Here is a 22,352-nt window from a genome sequence, read left to right on the forward strand (position 1 = left end):
GTTCTTTCACTTTTCTTTTTCGATAGAGAGAATCTCTCCGTATGGGAACATAGTTTTGCGAATATATGAATCGGTTACGCTTGAGGGAAGATCATACACACGCACTTCTATAGCATTATCTTCCATATATACTGGAATGTTGTACTTAACGTTCTCGTGCTCCACATAATGCACATTATTATTGTCTTTTGCGAATTAAATTGCATCCAACTCTTTATAAAACTGGATGTAAATAACATTAATTGTCTTATTGCATTGAAGTAAATGCACACGTTTAATGCCAAGATGCATTTGCTCCTTAGGCAAACCTTCAAGTTCTCGTATCGAAGGTCGAATTTTGCGCTGCCTGAAGGTAACAATAATTGTATTCTTTCGTACCGGCGGTAGCTTTTGTTCGTTTGGTTCACTCATTTGTGAGGTCGTTCTATTGTTCATTATACAATACTGTACTTGGTTTCTTTCGTCCCGAACATTGCTGCCATTTGTTTTTGACTAGAAATATCATTTTCATCCAATTTTTTTTTGCAGTTCGGCGTCTTCAAACTTTCTTTCTCGTTCCTTATTTCTCACTTCAAAACTATTAACTCTGAACAGTTTAAACCATCTTTTGTTCGAAGCGACTCAGCAGAATTTTCCTTCAAATGAAAACAAATAATCAATTTTTTCCGTAAATCATCTCCTTCTGGCACAAAGCTTTAGAATTTTCAGCACGATGAAAAAGATGCCATATATATCAAACAAAAAAAAATAGCTCGTTCACACCAAATGTTCATTATTGACCCAATTGTTTCTCAGCACTCACTTCATACCAGTATACCTGGTGTACACCGGAAAAATAAAGCTTGCTTCAGATAGAAGTGGAACAAAGACAAATTGCCTGTATTTCAGATATTTATTATTGAATTCAAGATCTTTTGTTATACAAATGTAGCGTTTTCTTCATACTTTTAAGAAAAAATACGGATAAAATTAATCGTCACGGTTTCGAAGGAATTCTCGATTTTTTCCTGTAACACGGCTCATTAGGCGGCGCACTCCTTCTTCGTCCATCGTTTTAGCTATCTTTTTCTACCAGGTCGTCATCTGATTGATGTCTTTGACAACCTTTCCCTTTGCCTTGAGTCTCCTCTTCATGATTGCCCAGTATTTCTCAATAGGGTGGAACTGGAGGCAGTTGGGTGTGTTAAGGTTTTTCGGAACAAACTGGACCCCTTTCTCTGCATACCATTCTTGAACGACTTTGCTGTAATGACAGCTTGCCAAATCTGGCCAAAACATTACGGGATGGTCGTGGGATCGAATGAACGGCAAAAATTCGTTTTTGGAGACACTCTTTTTGGTATAGTTCCGATGTCATTGTCTTATTTGTAACGAAAACTTTCGTTTTTTTTTGCCACAACTACAAAAGCCCTGCCAAATCATAAATTTTCTTGCAAATTTGTCGGCAAAAACAAGTTTAAATTTGGCTGGAACATCCCCCCGAGCCGTTGCCAAGTAAAATTTTTGACCTGGGATTTGCCCGAAGTCAGCCTTGACATAGGTTTCATCGTCCATCAGAAGACACCCGTCGAACTTGGTCAGCACCAGGTCATATAGTTTCCGAGCACGAATTTTGACCACACTATTCTGTTTTATGGTCCGATTTGGCTGTTTGCTAGCTCGATACGACTTGATTCCTTACCGGAGTCGAGTTCTCCTCACGGTACTACGGGCAGCACCGAATTTTCTGTCCAAATCGCGGTCCGACAGATTAGGATTTCTCTTAATCGTCTTCAAAATCTTTCCACGCAGTTTGCAGTCGACAGTTTCACTCCGACGATTGGCTTGAGGCTTCGGAATCGTCGTCAATGTTTCCTTATGCCGTTTGATAACGCCCCATACGGTATTTCTGGGCAATATCTGCTGTTTAGCTAGCCGATGCAGAGCACAGAGCACAATGGATTTTCCAAATAACTGTGCACAATTTTTTCCCTTCTTTCGGCTTCCATGTTGATTGTTTACAAAGTACAGTCGATTTGCGGAATGTCAAAAGTCATACGTGAAGCTGACAAAATTCACGACACGTGGGCGCCAAGAACTTCCAAAGCCACCAGGAGCGCCACAATATGAGCAAAAGTTTGTTCCAATTCTAAATGAAGCAAGCTTTATCCCAAAAGCATAAAGAGAAATAAGTGTGAAATTTATTCCAAAAGGTGAACGCCCGAGCTATGAGAAGGCCAAGAGCTTCAGACCAATAAGTTTGAGTTCTTTTTTATTGAAGGCCCTTTTTTTATTTAAAAAATATTTTTATTCAGGCCTATTTGCGTACAAGCTTTACGTGGTCGATTGAGCCGATTTTTTAAATAATTTTTTTTTGAGTTGGATCTCAATGACACCCTTTTTCTAGGGGGAGAGAAGCATCCATTTCCCTCCTGTGAGGATTGAGGGGTACTTCGTTCGTGGTTCGTCTCGTCTTCCATTGTCGCATCGATGGAATTGTTGTCGATTTCCGTCTTCTTTTCGTTGCTAGTTGCTGTAGATGCACCTTGTTGTACATTGTTTGCAGTTGCTGGTTGGTTGGAGGGTAAGTTGTTAACTGCAGGTGGTGTACTTTGTTCTATAGGGGATGATGATGGATTCGTTGAAGGGGATCCTTCAGTGTTGTTGGCGGCACAGGTGTACTGGGGTTGCTTGGGGTTGGTGTGAAGGAAGCACCGTTGTCCTTTGGTGTAGTTGTCTGCTTGTCCAGTTTATCACATTGCTTACCGTAGTGAACAGCTTTTTGGCAATATTTACATGTGGCCATCTGATTGTCATAGGTAACAAGTGATTTGCACGGAATTCTTGTATCTTGACCGAAAATCTCATAAGAAGGTATAGCCTTCTTCAAGTGTATGCGTAATAAACGTACGCCATTTAGGATACCCGGGAAAAAGTTCTTCCACTTTTCTTTTTCGATAGAGAGAATCTCTCCGTATTGGAACATAGTTTTGCGAATATATGAATCGGTGACGCTTGAGGGAAGATCATGCACACGCACTTCTATAGCACTATCTTCCATATATACTGGAATGTTGTACTTAATTTTCTCGTGCTCCACATAGTGCACATTGTTATTGTCTTTTGCGAATTGAATTGCATCCAACTCTTTATAAAACTGGATGTAAATAACATTAATTGTCTTATTGCATTGAAGTAAATGCACACGTTTAATGTCAAGATGCATTTGCTCCTTAAGCAAACCTCGTTCTCGTATCGAAGGTCGAGTTGTGCACTGCCTGAAGTCAACAACAATTGTTTTTTTTTTCGTGTCGGCGGTAGCTTTTGTTCGTTTGGTTAACTCATTTCGAGGTCGTTCTATTGCTCACTACACAATACTGTACTTGGTTTCTTCTGTCCCGAAAGTAAGCGGTTTTGTTTTATCGACTGACTTGGATGAGATGTGAAAGCGAACTGATTGATGGACCTTGATCATTACATCAGAGATGTGTGTCTTGTTGAACATCCGCTTCACATTAATCAACATGCTTATCAACGTAGGAAATCAACAATCACGCTTTTTCACGAAGTTATTTACAATATCGAAATAACCTTTTCCGTAACGCAATATAGTCTGAGGACTTTCTTAGACATAGAGTGTGCATTTGATAATGTATCTTTTCGCTCCATAGAAGAATGCTCAGATCACAGCATGCTGTGCGTATGGCTGTCAGCTTTCGTTTGTTTACTTGTTTGTGCGGTTGAAATTCTGCGTTTTCAAAATGTCGCGTATTGAAAAGGAAGTGAAAATTAAGGTTCTGGACACATGGCTAAGTTAGAAGGGTAATACTATGCGAAAATTGGCGAAGCGGTTTGGAATTCATCATGTCAGTGCTAAAACTATCGTTAATAAGTTTGGGGAACACTATTCTTTGGATTAGCTACCAGGAAGAGGCAGAAAACCCGGTTCTTCCAATCCGAAAATGGACCAGAAAGTGGTATATCTAATCATGAAGAACAAATCAATGTCAACACGTGATTTGGCCAAAAAAGCTGGAACGAGTGTCGGAATCATCCAGCGTATAAAAAGGCGAAATCACTTGAAGACCTACAAGAAGCAGAAAATCTTGAAACAAAGTGTAGAACAGAAGCATCGAGCAGCAACAAGGGCCCGGAAATTGTATTCGCGTCTTTTGCAGTGTTCGGATACATGCGTTTTGATGGACGATGAGACTTATGTAAAGGAGGACTCAAAAACCCTTCCAGGTCCACAATACTTCACTGTCGTCGTTGGGGAGGATGTGAGCGATGCGGACAGGTCGATTCAAGTGGAGAAATTTATTCGAATGGCAAGCAATATGTTCCTGTGGTTTGAAGTCAACCATTTTTTACACTACCGGAACTCTAAATGCAGAAATCTATCGAACTGAGTGTCTCCAGAAGAGATTGCTGCCTTTATATAAGAAGCATTATACATCTCCACTGTTTTGGCCGGATTTAGCGTCGGCTCACTATGCCAAAACCACTCTCAATAGGCTTGCGGAAAAGGGTATAAATTTTGTTGAGAAAATATCAATCCACCAAATTGTGAGAATTGATTAAAACATGGGTTGATGTTACTTCCAAGATTAAGATTAACTTTATTTTTATAAATTCGTTTACGTATAAAACCTATTCTCTCCTAGTCTAGCTAATTAGTTCTTACAATTAGGATCTCTGAGAATCCGGGAGGAGGAGTTAGAACGCGCAATGTAAATCGGGGTTTATTTTGTGGGTAAGAGAGTGAGTAAAGCTTCTTGATGGGCGTGAGTGGGTGTGATACGGAGAGGAGAGGACGATTGCATGTTGGGTTATTCTCGTGAGTGTCGGTTTGAATTAGTGTGTGTTCCTGAGTTACTGTTATTCTAGGTCGTGTTGACTGGTATCGATTGTGGGATTTTCGATGACATAACGAATTGAAACTTGATGGTTCCTTGTTTCTGTAGACGAATTTTATGACCACGGCGTTTATCGCCGGGTCACCGGAAAGTGCAAGTGCTGACATTTCAGTTGGCTTCTTGTAGGTAATGTTTTTATTTTATGTAGGTTTCTAGGTTTTTGTGGAAGGGCGCTTTTGGGGAGTTTTGTTAAGTGCGTGTGGTCTCGGGTGTGTAGAAGATTTAGTCTTCAATATTCATATTACATGGTCTGGGATGTGTGAGGAGATTTAGTCTTGAAGGCTCATATTACATCATCCCCCTTTTGGAAAAATGATGTAACGAAGAGAAATCATTCTGTTGTGCTTTATGAGATTAAGTTACCGTTTATGCGTTCGAACTCCCTAACAATTTTAATGTATATTACAGAGTTTTCTTATAGCTAAAATAATCGAATTTGACAGTTTTTCTCAGAGAAGCTGAGTAAAACTTCACTTACGCCCACGGCAATGATTTTTTTGATTTTTATCTTTTTTTGTGTTTTACGTGGGGTTAAGCTCGGTAGCTGAATCTTAATTCTAAAAGTTTGATATAACAATTTTGTGAATTTCATGCTTTAATGAGTCTATTTTTGTGAACAATGGTCTTTTCTTTTGATTATAAACTTTGTATTTCGCAATTTGGATCTTGTAGCTGTGTAATTTTAAATGGGCCTAGATAAAATAGAGCTTGCGTCTCTTCTCGTTTTGTAGGTACACTTTGTCGTTCAAATGTAATTCTATTGGGTTGGACAGGTGGTCTGTTGCTGGTTTTCGAATTTCTTTTTGGTGTATAAGGTGTTTGTTTGCCATTTTGTGAGATTTGTGTAGTCGGTATTGTAATTCTTTATTGTACAGGTCGAAATTATATATCGGTTCAATTTTGTCTTGGTAGGTTTCTTGTGATCAAAATCTTTGAATCAAAAGTTCGAAAATTCGTGAAGTAATAACTTAAATTTCATCCGGTTTTCATTATGCTCAATTTTAACCTCGTACAATAAAGGATCAATTTTTAGTTTGAATAAAATATCGTTTTTTATCATAATTTGAAAGAAAACTTTGTGCACACTTAAAACCATTTCTTGAGCTCGGCATAATAAAATGCCGAAACTGATCAGCAACACGTAAATTTGCTGATTGCTCAGTAATCAATATGCATGTTCCTGAACTTCGTTAAATGCATTCACTGATATTTCGGTAAAATGCTTCACTTTGCCGGAATTTGGCATAATTGCTTGCTGAATTTATCAGTAAACAACAGATATGCCGACATCAGCAGAGACGTTTGCCGAGGTTTCGGAATATGCGCTAGCTGTTGCCGAGATTCAGCACGACAGCTGTCATTTATTGCCGCGTTCGAGTGAAAAAATGAATAATCTTCGAAGAAGCGTGGAAAAACTTGCAAGTAAAAATAGTGAATGAATATAGTGACATGTTTTGCTTTATAAAAAGCGACTTTATCAGAGCACTCGCGATTATAAGGGAAAAACACCCAACACGGGGCTCAAAGCGTCCTCGAGACAAAACTTTGGGGGATATGCGAAAAAATAACCCAATGCATGAAATAATTCAATAGATCAAAGTAAGTTTATTTTTTGATCAATATCGTATATGCATCATTAAATATTGAACATTTTTGTAAGCCAAAAATCAATATATACTTTTATTTTCATATTTCCAGCTCGACTCAAGGTGGCCGCATCTGGAAAAGCCGCTTTTTTATGCTACATGTTTTCAGGTAGAGGCTTTAAGCACTACTGGCAACAAATTTGTAAGCCTCCTTCAAGTGTTAATAAAATGAATTTTTGATCCTGAATGGCGTGTTTATAATGTTGAGAAATTACAAACAAAATTAATTGACTAGATTTTTAATTACTGATGATTCGGTAATTTATTTTTTTCATTTTTTCGTTTTATTGGATTGCCGAATATTCAGTGAACGTTTCACTGAGCAAACAGTAAATCTTATGCTGACGATTTCGGCAATATTTGACGTTTGTCAAATTTGAGGGTGCCGAGACGCTCAGTAATTTTATTTTTGCCGAGATGATTGCTGATTACTCGGCTGTGCGAATCTCGGCATTTTTTTGCCGAGACTCAGCTAAAAAATTTAAGTGTGTGGATAGCTTATTTTCGATACACTCCTTATTGAATAAATTGATTCAAATTGGTATAATTTTCAATTCCACAAGAAATTGCAAATCTCGGAAACGAGCTTTTGGATTACTAAGCAGTCAGTAAAATTTATTGTTGCCGATATTAACTTATACCGAACTCGAGAATCGGTTCTAAATGTCCGAGAGACTGAACCATTTCCCCATCAATGTCAACGCATTTGCACTGCTCGGAAAAATTTATTTTATTGCGAATATATTTATTGTTACTGACATTGATATGAATATGTTAGCACTTGATGCAGATGTAATAAAAACCTCGCATACCCGTTCTGCCACGACAGTATCACGTACGAGCTAGACGTCGTGAGTGCGTGTGTGTATGTGTGTGTGTATTGTAGCACTCCGAACCGAGAGCATCACCAGAGGTGTCCGGAGAGAAACACTTGGCTGGTTTGGACCAGAAGTCTCGGTTTGATCCGGGGTCTGACATTTTGCGGTACCGAATCAGCTTCAGTCAGACAGATCTGACTTCATTGTTCTTCCACACTAACACTCGTCCATGAACGTATAGAGAGCCACACATACACATGGGGACTGCTTTGCGGTTTGTGCGGTTCGGATGAAACTTTTAGTGTATTACCATATTCTGTACTACAGAGGACGAGGCTGGGTTTCACTAAAACCAAAAGATCAACACCGCCCAATCTCGGACAGACTGACCAATCGATTAGAGCATGCGGTATTCCAACACATGGTAGAATCAGTGCTGATACTTTTTCATCGCAACGATAGAAGATGTGGCAATTCTTCAAAATTTCGAATGCATCCACCGTAGTTTGTTCCATCCCACGCCGAACGCTGAACGTTGAACAATGAAAGTCGGGAGCCGCCGCACAAATTCGGAAACTTGTTTCGTTACCAACTTTTCCCGCAGTGAACAATATTGAACAAACACAGATCCTCTCTGGTACGCCACGCCAGCTTGATGGAGATGGATGGAAACTGAAGCTCATCCGTTTCAGTGGGCGAGGAGGGTGATTGAGCCGGTGGAAGACGCACCCCGGTCGGGCGCAGTGCCAAAGGAGCTGAATGGAAGCTTCATCTTTATTCTTCGCGTGCACTTTTGTTTGGTGAGACTCGACAGGAATGGCTAAATTAACAATTTAGAAGTTTGTGTTTCAAACTGTTCAGGGCCCGTTTGGCTTCGCTCCGGTTTCGCTTGTCATCTTCTTCTTTTTCTTCTTCTTCTACTCTACCCCACAGTAATCTTGTAAACTTTGGCTTAACTGTGTGATGTACGGCTCGTTCCGACATCAGAACTTTGAGTTTTGAGTGACACAACACAACGATTCGAATCGATCACACATTGGACGAGATTCTAGGAAACCATTATTGAATTTTTACAGTTTAGAAACACATTTTCTCGTTCATTTGGAATTCAGTAAGGTATGTTGAAACACATACCGCTTTTCATTTGTGCCATTATTCATACGTTTTGTGAGACTAGAAAAGCACATCTTCTTCCTCCCTCACCCCAAATTTGAACGATTCAAAAAGATAGCAATTCAGCAATTATTCTGAACATAACTACAAGTTGCACCCGGTCTGATTGAGTATCAGAGCAACTCCTTCTTGAATAGGTGCAACCGAATTGGTTGCCATACATACTCTGTCCACAGTTGAAGAAGTTTGCCGAAACTGGTAAACTTTTCCCGCCAACACGATTCCGCATGTTGTTATCAACTATCTTCGTTGCCGACCACCGGCGGAGTACAAAAGCAAAATATGTGGCCCCCAGTGTCTGTGCGCAATGAAAATAAACAACTAAAAATTCCTCGGAGAAAACTCATTAGTCAAAAAAGTTTTCTGTACTTGGAAAAATATTTTCGTTTACTTTACTATTTCCTCGGCGTGGAAGAGGCTATAGTCGGTGCTGTTCTTGTCTATCGGGTAGTTTTCCGTTCCGAATGCCTTTCCTCCAGTCTTAGACCGTCTAGCAAGCCAATTTCGGGTGAATCTGGCCACGAAATTGTGCTAGCGCAAAAGTTCCCAGCTGGGTGGGGAATCCAAACCACCACACCAAACGGAGTCTAGGAACTGCCGAGCGCCCGAAAACATCATCCCCATTTGAAATGTAAATTATTTTGCTTGGGTAAAAGTTTGCAACTGGTTCCTTTCGGTTATCGGTGATCCAAAAGACGGTTGTATGCCGGGTCGAATGTTGTACAAAACGGCGCTGACCAGTTCTCGGTGGCTCCCACCAAAAGAAACATCTTCTGTTATTCAGTTACTTGTGGGATATTTGTTGACTGCGGTACAAAGTAACAGGTTAGAAAATTTGTTCCATGAATAATATTGTAATAGGTATTCAATGAGATATTATGATTGTTGACAAATTTTGGATCTAATAATTTAGTTTTTTTACCTTTTTTATTCAATTGTAACATATTTGAAGGCACACTGTTTAATCTCTAAGATGCCAAGGGCATTTTCTAATTTTAATTTACGACTAACTTAAAACTAGGGTATTATCATTAGGGTAATGGCGAATTCCGGTCGCAATGGTCGATTCTGGCAGGTTCAGCCTGCAGCTGGCGATCGGCAATGATCGGTGGATTAAATATGACACTAGTTTCTTCCAGATGATGATTATACGTTTCAATGGGTCCGCGGGAAACACCCCCAGGTCTGGACTGGAGCGGTTTTCCCGTGGGCGATGATGTTGCCTAAGAGAATGAAAGAAGTATAGAGAAGTAATTTTGTGGAAAACGGGGTGAAAAAGAGAGTATGGGAACGAATGGCTAAAAACCTGTTTTAATCCACCTAGTGGTGTAATGATGCCTTTCTCATATCAATCAAACTATCATATATACAGGGTGATTTTTTAAGAGCTTGAGAACTTTTTTAAACAATAAAACGCATAAAATTTGCAAAATCTCATCGGTTCTTTATTTTAAACATTAGATTGGTACATGACATTTACTTTTTGAAGATAATTTCATTTAAATGTTGACCGCGGCTGCGTCTTAGGTGGTCCATTCGGAAAGTCCAATTTTGGGCAACTTTTTCGAGCATTTCGGCCGGAATAGCCCGAATTTCTTCGGAAATGTTGTCTTCCAAAGCTGGAATAGTTACTGGCTTATTTCTGTAGACTTTAGACTTGACGTAGCCCCACAAAAAATAGTCTAAAGGCGTCAAATCGCATGATCTTGGTGGCCAACTTACCGGTCCATTTCTTGAGATGAATTGTTCTCCGAAGTTTTCCCTCAAAATGGCCATAGAATCGCGAGCTGTGTGGCATGTAGCGCCATCTTGTTGAAACCACATGTCAACCAAGTTCAGTTCTTCCATTTTTGGCAACAAAAAGTTTGTTAGCATCGAACGATAGCGATCGCCATTCACTGTAACGTTGCGTCCAACAGCATCTTTGAAAAAATACGGTCCAATGATTCCACCAGCGTACAAACCACACCAAACAGTGCATTTTTCGGGATGCATGGGCAGTTCTTGAACGGCTTCTGGTTGCTCTTCACTCCAAATGCGGCAATTTTGCTTATTTACGTAGCCATTCAACCAGAAATGAGCCTCATCGCTGAACAAAATTTGTCGATAAAAAAGCGGATTTTCCGAATGGACCACCTAAGACGCAGCCGCGGTCAACATTTAAATGAAATTATCTTCAAAAAGTAAATGTCATGTACCAATCTAACGTTTAAAATAAAGAACCGATGAGATTTTGCAAATTTTATGCGTTTTATTGTTTAAAAAAGTTCTCAAGCTCTTAAAAAATCACCCTTTAATACTGTAGTATTCTTCAAAATTATTTTTCTTCGATTCTTAAAAGAATAATCGAAATAGATTTGTTTGACCATCTACTGATAAAAACTATCAATTGGAAAAGATTTGAGGTCGATTTAGAAAACTTTTTACGGTTTTTCGCTCTTTTCAGTGATGGTATAAATTTTTAACACACTTTACTCTATATTTCCGGATCCGGAAGTCGGATCCGGATGAAATTCAGGAATTACGTATGGGACCACAGGGCCTTTCATTTGAACCTAAGTTTGTGAAAATCGGTCGCGCCATCTATGAGAAAAGTTAGAACACATATTTTCATTTTTTTGCACATTTTACCCCATAAAGTTAGTGCAAAAAACGTTACATACACACATACGCACATACACACACACACACAAACACACATACAGACATTTTGCGTACTCGACGAACTGAGTCGAATGGTATATGACACTCGGCCCTCCGGGCCTCGGTTCAAACGTCGGTTTTCACAGTGATTGCATAACCTTTCTATATGAGAAAGGCAAAAAAAAAATTTCTTCGATTCTTAAAAGAATAACCGAAATCGGTTTGTTTGACCGTCTACTAATAAAAACCATCAAATTGGAAAAGATTTGAGGTCGATTTAGAAAATTTTTTACGGTTTTTACCCATTTTCAGTGATGGTGTACAATTTTTAACACACTTTACCCTATATTTCCTGATCCGGAAGTCGGATCCGCATGAAATTCAGGAATAACGCATGGGACCACAGGACCTTTCATTTGAACCTAAGTTTGTGAAAATCGGTCGCGCCATCTATGAAAAAAGTTAAAACACATATTTTCTTTTTTTTGCACATTTTACCCCATAACTCTCGAACCGGAAGTCGGATCCAAATAATATTCAGGAATTTTGTATGGGACCACAAGACCTTTCATTTGAATCTAAGTTTGTGAAAATCGGTTCAGCCATCTCCGAGAAAAGTTAGTGCAAAAAAACGTTACATACACACATACGCACATACACACACACACACACACACACACACACACACACACATACACACACACACATACACACACACAGACATTTTGCGTACTCGACGAACTGAGTCGAATGGTATATGACACTCGGCCCTCCGGGCCTCGGTTCAAAAGTCGGTTTTCACAGTGATTGCATAACCTTTCTATATGAGAAAGGCAAAACGGCAAAGATCTATTCAGGTGACATCGAGATGGTGGAGAAATGGAGGAAGTATAATTGAATTGTTCATTTAGAATATAGCCATTGAAGTGATTCAACTTTGTCTACCATTATAGCCGACCGTATGTGTAGCATGTAACACGTCAGTGAAAAAGTCCTCTATTTATTGTCCTTGAAGATTGTTCCAACGGCGTTCCAACATTTCAACAGCACCTTTATAGGACGATTTCTCTTGACCCTCGAGAAATGTTTCAGTCTCAGCGATGACTTCATCATTCGATGCAAATCTCACTCCAGCTAATCTTTTTTTAAATCTAAAAACAGAAAATAATCGCCAAAGGAAAAATCTTGCGAATATGATGGCTGCAGTAGCAATTCGAGTTTGAGTTCATGAAATTTAGCCATCCACTGGGAAAAATCCCTCAATATCAAGAAAACCTGTTTTAAGGAATGTATCGAAAATAAGCTATCAACAAATTATCCTTTCAAAATATGATAAAAAACGATATTTCATTCAAACTAAAAATTGATCCTTTATTGTACGAGGTTAAACTTGAGCATAATGAAAACCGGATGAAATTTAAGTTTTTCCTTCGCGAATTTTCGAACTTTGGATCGAACGCTCTTCATCAAGTTCCGGATAAGTGTTGCAAAATTGAGCCCAAATTTTTTTGAACTCCTGCATGTTCCCAGTTGCCTTACCAGTTTTCTTGAAGACCCTCTTCATGATTGCCCAGTAACGTTCGATCGGTCGAAGCTGAGGGCAATTTGGTGGATTGATATTTTTATCAATGAAATTTATCTCCTTTTTCGCAAGCCTATTGAGAGTGGTTTTGGCATAGTGAGCCGACGCTAAATCCAGCCAAAACATTGGAAGTGTACTATGCTTCTTATATAAAGGCAACAATCTCTTCTGGAGACACTCGGATCGATAGATTTCTGCATTTATAGTTCCGGTAGTGTAGAAAATGATTGAATTCAAACCACAGGAACATATTGCTTGTCATACCAGCACCTTTCGACCAAATTTCTCTACTTGAATCGACCTGTCCGTATCGCTCACATCCTCCTCAACGACGACAGTAAAGTATTGTGCTCCTGGAAGGGTTTTTGAGTCCTCTTTTACATAAGTCTCATCGTCCATCAAAACGCATGTGTCCGAACACTGCAAAATACGTGAATACAATTTCCGGGCCCTTGTTGCTGCTCGCTTCTTCTGTTATACACTTTGTTTCGAGATTTCGTACTTCTTGTAGGTCTTCAGGTGATTTCGCCTCTTGATACGTTGGATCATTCCAACACTCGTTCCTGCTTTTTTGACCGAATCACGTATTGACATTGATTTGTTCTTCATGATTAGAGATATCACTTTCTGATCCAGTTTCGGGTTTGAAGAATCGAGTTTTCTGCCTCTTCCTGGTAGCTCATCCAAAAAATAGTGTTCCACAAACTTATTATTGATAGTTTTAACACTGACATGATGAATTACAAACCGTTTTGCCAATTTTCGCATAGTAATACCCTTTAAACTTAGCCATGTGCCCAGAACCTTAATTTTCACTTCCCTTTCAATACGGGACTTTTTGAAAACGCAGAATTTCAACCGCACAAATAAGTAAACAAACGAAAGCTAACAGCCAAACGCAAAGCATGCTGTGATCTGAGCATAAAAAACCATCACAAATACATGCTTACAACACAAATGTATGTGGATAGCTTTTGTTCGATACACTCCTTAATCCACCTAGTGGTATAATAATGCCTTTCTCATATCAATCATACTATCATATATAATACTGTTGTATTTTTTAAAATAATTCGCTTCGATTCTTAAACAAACAACCGAAATCGGTTTGTTTGACCGTCTGCAGATAAAAACTATCAATTGGAGAAGAGTTGAGGCCGATTTAGATTTTTTTTACGGTTTTCGCCCTTTTAACACACTTTACCCTATATTTAAGAATTCCGACCACAGGACATTTCATTTAAACCTAAATTGGTGAAAATCGGTTGCGCCATCTATGAGAGAAGTAAGAACACATATTTTTATTTTTTTGCACATTTTACCCCATAAGTCAGATCAAAATGAAACTCACCTAAAGAGCTTTCATTTGAATCTAAGTTTGTGAAAATCGGTTCAACCATTTCCGAAAAAAGTTGGTGCCCTTATTTTCACAATTTTTTGCACATTTTACCCAGGTGGTCGGGTTCAAATAATATTCAAGAATTTTGTATTTGCAAAAAAACGTTACATACACATATACGTACATACACACACAGACATTTTGCGTTCTAGACGAACTGCGTCAAATGGTATATGACACTCGGCCCTCCGGGCCTCAGTTCAAAAGTCGGTTTTCACAGTGATTGCATAACCTTTCTATATGAGAAAGACAAAACGTGGACGTAAATCAGTAGCTGCCAAACCGTTCCTTTAATGCATATAGTTGCGTCTAAGAAATTATTTACAAATATATAACGCGTAATTTGAATTGGGTGGCTATTTTCTCCTCTTACCACGAATTTGGCAAGACTGACAAAAAACTGCTTCAACACCTAAAAATATGTCAGAATGCATTAAATATGTGTTAGATCTATTAGAGCAATTCCAGGAATGAGTAGACGAAAAAGTGACAAAATCAGAATCGACCTTCTCCGATTTGGATGACAAACCATAAGTTTTGAACCGATGGAAAGGTCAACCCGACTCACGACTAATTTTTAAAAAGGGCGTATGTATTTTTGCATTTCACAAAAATTGCCTCTTCAAATCGTCGTAACTCGGGAACCGTTATTTGTACAAAAATTGCGTTCAGCAAGAAGTTGTAGGGAATAGATTAGGCACTCTAAAAAAATATACACTGGAAAAAATTTTTTCTCAATAATCACAAAATAATCCGAAAAAGTTAAATAAAAAAAATCAGGGTATTAATTTTTGTTGACAATTTTTATTTTAAAGCTGTTATTAAAACCTACAGATTGAAGGCTATCCCATCCGTGCCTTTTGAAAAATTACAGATAGACTTTGGCAAGTAATCGAAGCGTTTTAGTAGATAGCTTTCAATCAGTTTTGATATATAAAAAGAAAAGTCTTCGTATTTATTCGGATCAGGGTCATTTCACCGAAAGCCATTCCGCTGAAAGCCGTTCCGCCAAGAGCCATTTCGCCGAAAGGATTATTTCACCGAATGACATTTCGCCGAAGGTGTCATTGCGCCGAATCCTGAAATCATCTTAATGTTGTTGACTGTTAGCTACTAAGCATCGAAGCAATTGCATAGGTATATCGGGAGCGGTCATTTCGCCGAGTACCATTTCGCCGAATGTCGTTTCGCCGAAAGTGTCATTTCGCCGAAAGGGTCATTTCGCCGAAAGAGTTATTTCGCCGAAAGGGTCATTTTGCCGAAAGCCATTTCGCCGAAAGGGTCATGTCTCCTGTATGTTATGTCTCCTGCATAACTGACGTGGGGCAGCCACATAACCACATAACGGGCCGACGCCAGCTGAGTTGGCCGCCGAACCGCCGTCGGAAGCGGCGGCCTCTTTCATACAAACCTGTAACCGCCTCGATTGCCCGGTCTACTCAAAGCTAGGTTTCTTTGCTTTAGTTAGGTCCGATAGCACATGAACTAAAACGATGTGGCGTAGCCGCATTAAATATTTTTTCATTTTTACCTAATTAACGGAAAATACCACTGGTAGATACACCTATGCAATTGCTTTGATGCTTAGTAGCTAAAAGTCAACAAGTTTTCTTGGGAGGTTCATGAATCAATCTTTATTCAAGAGTACAAAAATCAATCTTTATTCAAGTAGTACAATTGTAGGTCAACAAAACGGGCGTTAACGCTATCATCTTTCATTTGTCTTTTTTTTAAATCAACTCTAATTACGATTTTAGGACGAAATGGCTTTCGACAAAATCGCTTTCGGCGAAATGACCCTGATCCAGGTGTATCTACCAGGCAAATGTATGTGGTATTTTCCGTTTCTTAAGTGAAAATGAAAAAATATCTAATACGGCTTCGCCACGTCGTTTTGACCTAACGAAAGCAAAGAAACCTAGCTTTGAGTAGACCGGGCAATCGAGGTGGTTACAGATTTGTATGCAAGAGACCGCTTCCGACGGCGGGTCGGCGGCCAACTCAGATGGCGTCACCTCGGTGACTTTGTGCCGCCGAGCCTTTTTGGCTTCGGTTATGTGGCTGCTCCACATCGGTTATACAGGAGACGTAATAACACAAAATATAATATAGTCGAAATTACCTTTTCGACGAAATGTCCTTTTCGGCGAAATGACCCTTTCGGCGAAATGACCCTTTCGGCGAAATGGCATTCGGCGAAACGACTTTCAGCGAAATGGTTTTCGGCGAAATTACCCGCTCCCTATTTATTCGACGAGAAACGATACTCCTAGACTAATACAGATACTACTTTTACATCGAAATAGATTACACTGAAGTCTTTTTTTATGCGAATTTACGTACCGCATATATAGCAACTAGTGAGGATCACACAAATATTCACAAGATAGAGGAATTTGTACCCGGTTTTTACCTAGTTGCGGTCGTTACGGATAACCGTTTTAATATCCAAATTTTTAAAAAAAAATTCATATAAAATTCTTTTATCAAAATTTTCGATTATTTTTTGTTTGTACCTACAATTTTGGTACCACTCTAAATTTTACATCAAAAATAAATCATTTACGGGTACATTACGCTGTATGATTTTCATATTTTTAAAAAATTTGGACGGATATAATATCAGACTCAATAATCAGAAAAAATCTATCGAAAAACCATGCGTCTCCATCAAGTTTTCATCAGATGGAGACGCATGGTATTTAGTTCTAAAATCAGACATCAGATGTCTTCTGAACTAAACACCATGCATTTTCATCTACAACTTGACTTCAAGGCTTGAGTATTGAGGTAATCACTAATGATGAAAGAATTATATTAATTACACACGCCCGTACCGGTTGTATTCTATTACCCAGAAAACCATTTCCTAGAATTCATTTCCCAGATATAACATTCCCCAGAACAACGTTTACCGGAACAGATCTTTTACCAGAAAATCATATACTAGAATGAACCAGTCCCACGAAAATAATGTTCCAGAACGAACTAATTTCAAGAAAACGTTGGGAATGCTTATTTACTGTAATTTTCGAAGCAATTATGATTATTTAAAGCTTTATTAGTCTAAAAAAGAGGGTTCTAAGAATATCGAGCATAAGGTAGCGCTTCGCCGTGGTCACGGGAGTTCGCTGTCTATCCCGGGGTTTCACGCACTTTACCCAAAATTGTGAGAAAACGGTAAAGAAAACGGAAATTCCAAGAACATACGATTCTAGATAATTAATTTTTCTATCGGTTCGTATATAAATTGTGCCTGATAAACATTTTTATCGAAAGATTTCGTGCGAGTTATAAAAATAAATGAGTTTTTCCTTATTCTTTCGCACGCACACAATGTCAACTCATGCATTGGGGTGTGCAAAATGCTACATGCGGTAGACGCTAACAACATTTCTTTTGTTTTCGTTGTCCGTTCTCTCTGCGTAAACGTTGAATATAGATGAGTAGAAAATGTAAGTAAGTGTTACTACTTTGTAAAATAATTTCTATTCATGTTTCAGTAGAACCAGGAATCAGTAAAGATTTTCATCGCTACTAGCTTTGACGCTTTGTTGAAAACGTAGCACATCCCTACATATGCGAGTTGTTTATAGCGAGAAAAGGAAAAAAGAAAACCAAATTTTAACAAAACTCGCACGAAATCTCGCGAAAGAAAAGCTTTCTAACTGATATTTTTCGCCAAATACGTAGTAAAATCATTTAGCTACAATCGTATGTTATTGATTTTTCGTGAATCGGGTTAGTATTTTAGAAATTTGCAATTTAGGGTGTAATTTCGACGACAAAGCAATAGGAAGCAGTGAGATGTCTTGTTTCGACCTGACCACGGCGAAGCGCTACCTTAATAAAAAATAATCAAACAAGATAACGGGTATGAAATCATTTAGCTACGTTTATTTAAATTCAAATATAATCACCCTGTATTTCCTAAGCCGGAAGACGGATCTGACTAAAAAGTAAATGTTTTATAGAATTTTAAGACCTCTCATTTGAATCATAAATGGTTATTAGATTTCGTTTGAATCTTAGATCGGTTCAGCCATCTACGCGAAAAATGAATTGCATTATTTTAATTTCGTTTCACATATCATCCTGTGGTTCCTCAATCAGAAGTCGTATACAAACGTAATTCAGGAACCTAGTTTGGGATTATACTACTTTTCATATGAATCTGAGTTTGTATAGTTTGTAGTTTAGCCATCTCCGAGAAAATTGAGTGAAAATATTTGTCACACACGCATTTGCTGATCTCGACGAACTGAGTCGAATTGTATATGGGAGTTATGTTGTTCCAGCATTTATTAATGTGAATAGTTTAAATCGAAATAATTATGGAATTACTTTCAACTTGAAAATGCCACCATCATCTAGTTTACATGTCATACTCGAACGATTATGTTGCCAAAAACGAACCGTGCTAAAATCGATCCGAGGCAAAATGTCATAAAAAAGGATGCTGTAAACAGCCTTTTTGTTACTTACAAAAATTACAATTGTTTGTATGTAACAGTATAAAAAATCGCTCCCAAGCATTGCTTTTTTTTTTATTATTCAATAATATAATATAATATAATATCAAGGCACACTGCTTAAGCTCTAAGATGCCAAGGGTATTTACTAATCTTAATTATCGTCTAACTTAAAACTAGAATAGTATCATTATATAATGTAGTTTCGGGGTCGCGGATTCTCGAGAATCCAGCTTTCAGCTGGCGATCGGTAGTGGCCGGTGAATTGAATTTAGGATGAGAAGATTCCAGATGGCGTTGGTAATTTTCTATGTTGGCCGCATTCTTCGGTCCGTGTGGGTCCGCGGGAAACACCAAGCATTGCTTTGTCACACAGCGCTCAAAACTCCTACTACTGGAATAAGGCGAAAAGTCGCTTACACAAAAATGTCGATATCTCCGTTAAAAATAGACGGATTTTGACAATCTATGGCTTGTTGGATAGCTATTACTGTGCGGAATCTAAGTCTAAATATTTATTCTGTTTTCAAGGTCTGTTGTGACAGATATTGTCAAAAAACTGAAAATTTTGACATAAAACTTCGTATAACTCAAAAGGAAAACATCCGATCTGAAAACCATTCAATAGCGTTCTGGGTGACGGGGAGACCTTTCATTTGCGACTAGTTTGATAAAAATCGGTCCAGCCAGCTCTGAGATCTCGAGACCTCTTTGTTGACAACTCACCGGGCCTCGGAAAATTTTTCTAAAGTTTGAACGAATGTTATACTATTTTTTTGTATTTATAGAAAAGATGGTTATACATGGTTGAAAGACAATCGTTTACTCTTGTTGTGAAATCTGACTTGAGGGTAGATTTTGGTGCCTCCTTGATTTGGACTCACATATCGCAATCAATCCCATGCGAGCAAAGACCGAAATCAGTATTTTGGCGAAAGAACTAGTTGATTTACTGATTTTAGTTAGTTATTTTTAAGGATAACTAAAAAATTCTTAATATTGCTAATTTGCTAACTCTTGTTCCTTTAAAAATGCTGAAGGGGGGGGTAGAGTCTAAACGATAATAAAAAGCATCATTCGAACAACATTTCGTAATTTTTTCGTGGAAAAATATTGAGAAATAATTCGGTGAAGAGGTATTTTTGAGGACGCTTCTTAAAAATCACGATTTGAGGTGTCCACTGTATCTCAGCGCAGACTAATCAGAAGAGAACAAATGAACGCAGCATAGTTAGAGAAGAAGTTTTTCTAGACCCCAACGTTTCTGTTTGATTTTTTTTTTATTTTTGGTGGTTCTTCAAAGTGAAAATTACGATTTTTCACGAAAACATTCGCCATTTTGTAGCTGTTGCCTGTGCGTCGAGCTCTTGCTTCTTCGCAGAATCAGATAACTATAGATAAAGGTCCATAACTTCCAGAGTTTCGTTCCAATAGGTTTGAAAATTTCACAGAATACTTTTGAAATGTTTTACTATAAGAAAATATAAAGAAAATAATAAATGACTTTTCAAAAGTGTTAGACACTCCACCCCCCCCCCCCCCCCCCCTTTTAAGTGAACTCCATATGCTATAACCTCATGCATCATTTCATATAATTGTTACATGATTTTCCTATGCATAAAATGAATGTTCACGTCATGTAATCCTTACGTGAACTTCAGTTAACAAATATACGTAAATCACATATTTTCTACTGGAAAACTAATATATTATTTACTTTTTGAAAAAGATACATGCTATATAAGCAACTCGATACATTTAATGTATCCATCCAGTGAAAAGTATGATAGATGAGATTCATGTATGTTTTCAAGTAGAAGTAATTTGATTTATTTTTTGAGTGTAAAAATTTCAGGAAAAAAAAGCTTCGACTTTCTATACAGTAATTTTCACCGGTGGTTAACAAAAATTGTGATGCGACACGATATCGACAAAATGCCTTAAAAACCACGTGCTTCCTTTGAAACATTATCAATATTAACTATAAAAATAAACTACTATGAAAAAATTGTAAATCGAATACTCTAAAAATTCAGTCGTCGTTGACATATACATACTTGTTGATGCTTTTATTGAACAAATAAATTTTTCTTGTTGCTAGAGAATATTACCTTTCAAATCTGCATTTGCCTTCAACGCACCAGACGATTTATTTCTCTATTCGCTCTAATTTTTGATATAAAAATTCTGTAAACTGCAGTACAACAGGCAGCGAAGGGGTTGAAACAACTGCCCAACTCCAGGGCAGTTGTTTTAACCAGAAGATGCCAGGTAAATTTTTCACGTTTGCACTCCAATGCAAGTGTTAAATTTCATAAGTATGACGAGAAAACCCAAACAAGAAGCCTGGCGCAATTTTAAAAGTCTGTAAATTTGATGATTGTATATAAAATTTCTAAAAACCTGTAAGATGTCTGCAAAATTGCAAAGTCTGCTTACAAAAGAAATCGGCAAATTTACATGCAAATCTGCAACCTGGCACCTGTGATTCTGACGCTCATTATTTCGCTATTCTGCGGCGATTCCGTCGCATTCTATGCCAAGCTGAAAATCACAATATTCTGAAGAACGCTTTCCTGGGAAACAGTATTTTGGGGGGTTTAGTTTTCTGGAATAAGGTACACTCTGGGAAGTGCTTTTTTGGGGAATGGTTCATTCTGCAAGCAATTTTCCGACGAAATGGTTTCTGGGGAATGATTTTCGGGGAAATGTTATAGAATCGCCCGTACGCCTTTGGGTGAAGCCAGAGAGAAAGCGACACGCGACGCGAAACTTGACAGATCGCACGGAGTCGCGCGGCAGAGCTCCTATACTATACTCATTTGTTTCGAAAATATGGTAAAAACAGTTCGCAGCAGCAAATCACTTGCAGAATCAAATTTTCAATTGGCTCTCGTAAGTCACAACTTTGTTAATTTTTATGTTTCACAAAATTTACTACTGAAAAGCAGTCAACCAAAACCGATCACTAGCAGCTTTTTAACGTCAAACTCTTTCACCTGTTGAAGTGTCACGCAAGCACCATGATTGCGTCCTTCCCAGTCGTTTTATAATTCTTTAAAAAGTTTGCCCACACATATTTAATAACAAAGTGATTCGAATGCCACAAGACAAGACCCATGAAACCATGGAGCTTTGTCACAATGCAGACCAATCCTTTCAAGTAACAATTTAGTCCTGACAACAAGTATTTATTGTTGTGGTTAGCAATCGGCAAACTTGTAAGACCATAAATATCCCTAACTATTATTCAAACACTACCAATCGTTCATTATACGGACAGACAAATTAGCACTTTTAGCTCCCTGGCATTGACTAGTCCTTGCCGGAGACAGAACTCATATAGACGAGCATTGTTCCCAGAACAATGGCTGTGGTACGAGCATCCATCTTTACGACTGTTTCCATTTTCTGAAAAACCGCATTTGCTCCGTATCTTCGGCAGACGCTTCAAGCATAAATAATAGGTTTCCTCCGTACGCAGACAGGATTAGTTGTCGGTTCACAACAATAATTTCCTATCCATCAGCAAAGATCAAGATCTGCTCCGGTCTGCTCAAGGGAAGTGAGCTTGATTGCATCGCTAACAAACTCTGCCAGTATCATTAGTCGCAGTTATAATTGATGAATTACACTTCCGCCGGAATTATTGTCTGTGGGCTGCCGAGGATGCTTGAGCGAGCTGTGCTGATATTGCGAATTGAATAGAATCTCGTTTCTCTCG

The 22,352-nt window shown here is 38.4% G+C and overlaps 1 protein-coding gene across 5 annotated transcripts in view; it reads left to right on the forward strand.

Moving 5' to 3' along the window:
• The window catches only part of LOC131427224 (synaptogenesis protein syg-2), a 957,395-nt gene that overhangs the window by 718,662 nt on the left and 216,381 nt on the right, over window positions 1-22,352 (forward strand). The gene's annotated exons all lie outside the window — the stretch shown is intronic.

The sequence above is a fragment of the Malaya genurostris genome, chromosome 2 (genome assembly GCF_030247185.1).
Source record: "Malaya genurostris strain Urasoe2022 chromosome 2, Malgen_1.1, whole genome shotgun sequence".
Lineage (NCBI taxonomy): Eukaryota > Metazoa > Arthropoda > Insecta > Diptera > Culicidae > Malaya > Malaya genurostris.